We start from the raw sequence: 6,289 nt of genomic DNA on the forward strand, positions 1-6,289 counted from the left end.
AATCCTATGATAAAAGAGATGAGATGAGCAGTTCAGTTCTACTTGGTTGTTTTTGCCAAATTAACACGTTTAGATAAATCTTACTGGCTATCCAAAACACGGGAGAACCGGATAGTCAATAAGATTCTGTTTTTCAGATCTAAACATAACCAAGTACAACCGAACTGCTCATCTCTAATAAAAATTGTACTGGTTTGACTGGTCTCAATGTAGAAAGCTCTCCTATGTACTTGAATATATATGGGATTGTGAACAAAAATCTGTCAGTCCGGCGGTACCGGCACTTATTCGCAGCAATTGAATTGAGCCCTTAATATTCAATTTCAAATGCATGAGAACATGTTAATTATACTATGTAATGGAGCCATTAAGCTAAAAAATATGCTTGAATTTGGCTTACTGTACTTTTTTTTTCTAAAGTTTAATAATTTCTCAATATTTTTTTTTTACTTTAGAACTTGTTGAACAAATCAATTCGAGAGCCACTTTGAAACAATTTTCAGCATCTCAACTCCCACAAAATAATGCTCTCAAATAGTTATCCTCCCAAACAACTGATAAAATAATCTATTTTTAGACAGTTAATAATGCAATACCATAAACCAACAATAAATAAACTAATATTTACACGAATGGAGCAAAACTTGTTCTGCAGCTATTCACTTCTTAAATGAAGATAAGGTGAGTTCTTTAAGTAGTGCTCTTCCTATGTACAAAAGAGTGTACAGTACGCTATTTTTGTTTTTGTACATACAGATGTGTCCTCTTGCATCCTTGCAACTTGCGTCGCAAACGAGCACACGCATCACGCCATGCGATTTGCCTCAGCTGTGTGAGCCACGGTACACAATGCCGCATGCTGCATTCGCGCCATGCAATCCACAGGCGTCAAAGATGGAAGTAGACATATCTGTAATAGCATTACTAGACAATTATTTTGCTATAATAAGGTTTATGCATCTGTACACTTATTGTGACAAATTATTAATTTGATTGTTGTTAATTACGAACATTTTTCCAAATAATTCTAGTTCAGTTAAGTTAAATGTCCTTACCAACAATTAATTATTTCTTTTTGGGTTTAACTTATCACAATCTTAAATATAAAGACTGAATTAGTACAAGAGCTCGGTGGTGCACTTTAGTTGTCCTATATGTTTTTAGACCTGGCTGTCTGGTGCTGCTTAGTGATTTGATTTCTCTGATGATTTAGCAGAAGTCTGGGCAGATTAAGGTGCATACTGTATGTAACAGCCTGAGAACTGCAGGCATTGGCGAGGCCTGTGCCAGATGTTTTAAGGTAGCAGTCATTTAAAAGGCAAAACCATGTTCATTTTGTCTTTTAAATGACTGCTACTTTTAAAACATCAGGCAGCCTTGCACGGGACTCACCAATGCCTGCAGTCAGTCAGGCTATTACATATACCCCCAGGTCACAGTTACTATAATACATGAAGGTGTGGAAAGTTAGTGTCCATGGTAAATGCTGGTAGAAAAAAAATGCTAATTTGTCCTCTCTATTTTCTTTGCACAGTCCAATGCTGATTCTCTGAGTTGCACAGTAACTAACCAGTGTATCTGAGCTAGGCTAAGAGTGGAACAACTTGTGAGAAGAATTAAGCTTTAGTACCTGCGGCAGCTTCTTTTTATGGTCTCACCCCTTTCCTCTGATAGGCACAGTGGTAGTATCACGTTGGTAGAGCATTTCCCCTTGACTCTCTGACCAGATTCAGCAGCTTCTCCTTGGTTCCCTGACAGAGCTTGGCAGCTTCCTCTAGTGGTAAATGTTGCCCACAGCCTCTCCTCAGCCACAGCAAACAGGGTCTCTCCTTGTTTGATCTCCATCTTTCCTCCCCTCATTGTCACCTGAAACAGCTGGGTCCCTTCTCTGCACTAATCTCAACCTTACTTGCTCAATGGCTCCCTCAGGATCCAAGGCACTTGCAGCAACTTCTCTGATTCATTACTGCCCTTCAAGCTTACTGCGATCTGTAGATGAAGGACTACTAGCAGTACCAAGAATCTCTCTTAATTCATTTGCGGGGTTGAGCTTTTACTGTAGCTTTGCAACTCCGACTCTATGAAACTCGATTCCTCGCACAGTTTGAGAGACCTTCACTCCAGAATCCTTCAAAAACAGACTGAAGATTTACCTGTGTGCTGAAGCAATTCACTGTTGTCCATTTAAGTTCCTAAAAAATACAACCCAAATGCTTAGTTCTTTCTTCTGTTAAACTTATTTTGAATATTGTGTTTTTTAAATACTAATGTAAAGCACTTTGAGTCCTACTGGGAGAAAAGTGCTATATAAATAACATTATATATTACTATTATTAAATAACACCACCGGGCTCCAGCTGCCTCCGCCCTGCCAGAGGCATGCGCTGAGTACCTGGTGAGGTGTCCTCAAGGCCATTACTGGGGCTCCCCTGGAGCGCCGGGATCAGCTAATGTCAGTGAGCCAGGTTGCCATAGAGACCCTTGAGGAACAACAACAATGGAGGGGGGGTGGAGTTAGAGTAGGAGTGTTAAGGTGGGAGCAGTTGGTTCCCTCTCCACGTTATCACCTGGTGCGGGGAGGGATGCTGTGACGCACGATGCCAAAAAGGGGCATGGCATTGCAGGAAAGAGGCATGGTCTCACGTGAAGGGGCTTGGCCTCACGGCCCGAACCGCATTGTCCAGTGCATTTTGCCAAGGGGGGGTGCAGGAGTTGTGGACTGCCTTGTCCTCTGTGCAGTGCCAGCTCCCTCACAGTGTCAGGAGCCGAGTGCTGCACTTAATACTGCAATGCAGAACCCGGCTCCTATCACTGAGGGGGAGTCTGCACCTTGGTGTCACCCCTTGGTGGGTGACACCCGGGTGCCTCCCGTCAGCCCCTTGTGATGCCACTGGGTAGGAGGCCAACCATGAGAGGAAGGTCATGGAAACCAAAAGAGAGGAGATGGTAGAACAAGGTATCAAAGGCAGCAGGCAGGTCAAGGAGATTGAAGAGAGAAAAAATACCATTGGATTAGCAGTGAGGAGATCCCTAGAAATCTTAGCAAGGGCAGTTTCTGTAGAATGAAGGTACTGAATATCAAATTTAAGTGGATTCAGGAGAGACTGGGATGAGAGAAAAGTGGTGTAATGATTATAGAAAATCCACTTCAGGACTCTGGAGGCAAAGGGGAGGAAAGGGATATGGAAGTAGTTAGAGAAACAATCTGGGTCAAGTGATTGTTTTTTGAGGAAAGGATTGATGATGGTAGACTAATACAAAAAAGTTAACAATTTCACATAAATACAAAATTACAATGTGCAATTAGCATACTTGTGTAGAGTAGATATATTTAATTATATAACTTGACTCAGATAATTTCACCTCTGGCCACCAGAGGTCAGTGTTGCTATTAAACATGCTCTTATACTAGGTGGTCAGTACTACCTGTGAGGAATCCATCCTGCATCCTGTTTCCTTCTTTGGGCTTGTAAATATTCCCTCCCTGACTAAAGAATATTCTAATTGTTCAGCACCAATCATCTGCCCATGTTTCATGACATATCTACAACCTGCTTGTGTACCATCCCATCTTACTACTGACTACCTGCTTGTGTCCCAACCTGACTAATGCCTGCCTACCTGCTTGTGTAGTGACCCAGCTTACAGTTGAACATCTGCTGTCAATCTATTTGGACACTCTCAAGTTGCTCAGTAAGCTGACTCTGTTCAACAGTAGTCTGTTGTAATTAGCTCTTTCAAACATTGGACTCAAGTCATGTTCATGTACTGTACAGTCAGAACTGTGTTCAAAAAGAAGTCATGTCAAGTAGTCTATATCTACCTATAATTGATACATACCTCAATGGAATCTTTGACCTTTCATAGACAAGCAGAAAAGACCATGCAGTAAAGTTAGTCTATTCTAATGCATTCTGCAAGCTATCAATCTTATAGAAGAATTGCTTGGCTACTCTATAATACATTTATTGGTTTCACACTCTAGATTAACAGCAGCCGATAAAGCACGCTTCATGACGGATGAACAGCAGGAAGCGCTCAGCACTTTCGTCAAAACGATGCTTTTCCTCTGAGATAAAACTGACAGATCACTGAGGAGAGAAAAAAACACTAAAGGGAAATTGTGGCATCATCTGTGATTGTGTTTTTACTTAACTCCTGGCTGCATATGTGAAGCATTGCCTCAAGGGACACAGTGAGTGACAAATGGGTCAGTAACGTCCTGATGGTCAATATGTAACATCACAGGCCTCTAAACAGGAATTTCATGTTAAAAGAACTTATTATAACATTTATATATTTGTCTTTCCCTTTGCATTGAGCCATATATGGTCCATACAAAGTCACTGGTCAAAGTCATCATATACCCCATAATTGGATAAGCCTAACACTGTATTGCATGTGTACAGTTTGCTGTACAATGTTTTAATTCTGCACATGGTTCCGAGAATCATACATACCAATGGTTGCTGCAATTCCAATGGGCGTTCCTCGGTCATGACTAGAGGTGTGGCTATCGGTGGCGGGGGAGTCAGCGACTGCATCGAAATATGAGGTTACACTGGCACTGTCGGCCATGTAACATCGGATATTCTAAGCAACCAAAGGGCTGCTCTAATGTCCTATGGTGATGTCCGACCGATGGTGCAGTTATTTGTGCACAGCGGCAAATTAGAGCCACAGTCAGTAGGTGTCTCTGTCATAATTTAGTCCGTCCACCTCTGTATCAAGCCCACTATAATTTAGGTTTAATGCATATAATAAATAATAGCTCATTAACTCCTTCGCCTGTGAGACTATTTTGTCACATTGTGCCTGTTCATATACCATCATCATTATCAGTAATTATTTATACAGTGCTCATACAGATTACACCTTTTTTTCGGAAGAATTTCCAGAAAATATCATTAGCTTGCTTATTTCTTATCAGTAGAGGAAATTTACCCAAATGACCAAAAAAAGTGCCTTTGTTAAATTAATTTGCAAGAAAGTGAACTAAATGCAAAGGTCTATGGCCCTCATTCAGAGCCGTACGCTATTTGCGGTCGTTCGTTTAAAAACAAGGGGTGGCTATTCAAATGATCCGTACGCACATTGCAGTCTGTTCACGCCTCTAAGTCTGAACGAGCGAGCAAAACATACGCTCGTTTATTTGTTAAAAACGCCCCCTGGCCGCACGCATCCTACGTCATGTCCGCTATTTATTAGATTAATCGAGTACATCGACCAGCGTATGAACTGCTCGCTATTCTTGTGGTTGGTGTTTGCTACCACAAATTTGCGTGCAGTTCGGGCTATAAAATAACCCAGTGACGTGGTCAATGACGCTGCTGTTTTAAATATACACACCCATAAAACGCCCGTTTTGACCTTTAAGCACGCCTGCGTTCGGATCTCCACTCCCCATTTTCAAGCACCTTCCCCTGTTACCACCCACATACGCCTCATTCTGTCACTCAAAATAGCCGGCACTCGCTATATAGCGTACAAAGGATTTTCGGCCGCACTGACTGGTTCGCGCATGCGTACTAAAAAGCGTACGCATGCGCAGATGTGCAAACATCGCTCGGAACGAGCGTACTGTTGTTAACGTGCGGCTCTGAATGAGGGCCTATATCTTCTTTTTGCCCATCTGTTTGAGGGGCCGTTCAAGTCAAAATTACAGCTTTCTGGATATGTCATATACCTAAATTATTGCTTTCTGGATATGACGTATGCTGAAATGTATATGACGTATGCTGAAATGGATATGACGTATGCTGAAATGGATATGACGTATGCTGAAATGGATATAACGTATACTGAAATGGATATAACGTATACTGAAATGTATATGACGTATGCTGAAATGGATATTACGTATGCTGAAATGGATATGACATATACTGAAATGGATATAACATATACTGAAATGGATATAACATATACTGAAATGGATATAACATATACTGAAATGTATATGATGTATGCTGAAATGGATATGACGTATGCTGAAATGGATATAACATATACTGAAATGTATATAACATATACTGAAATGGATATGACGTATGCTGAAATGGATATGACATATACTGAAATGGATATAACATATACTGAAATGGATATAACATATACTGAAATGTATATGACGTATGCTGAAATGGATATGACATATGCTGAAATGGATATAACATATACTGAAATGGATATAACATATACTGAAATGGATATGACGTATACTGAAATGGATATAACATATACTGAAATGGATATAACATATACTGAAATGGATATGACGTATGCTGAA

The sequence above is a fragment of the Taudactylus pleione genome, unplaced genomic scaffold (genome assembly GCF_031769625.1).
Source record: "Taudactylus pleione unplaced genomic scaffold, aTauple2 ptg000567l, whole genome shotgun sequence".
Classification (NCBI taxonomy): Eukaryota; Metazoa; Chordata; class Amphibia; order Anura; family Myobatrachidae; genus Taudactylus; species Taudactylus pleione.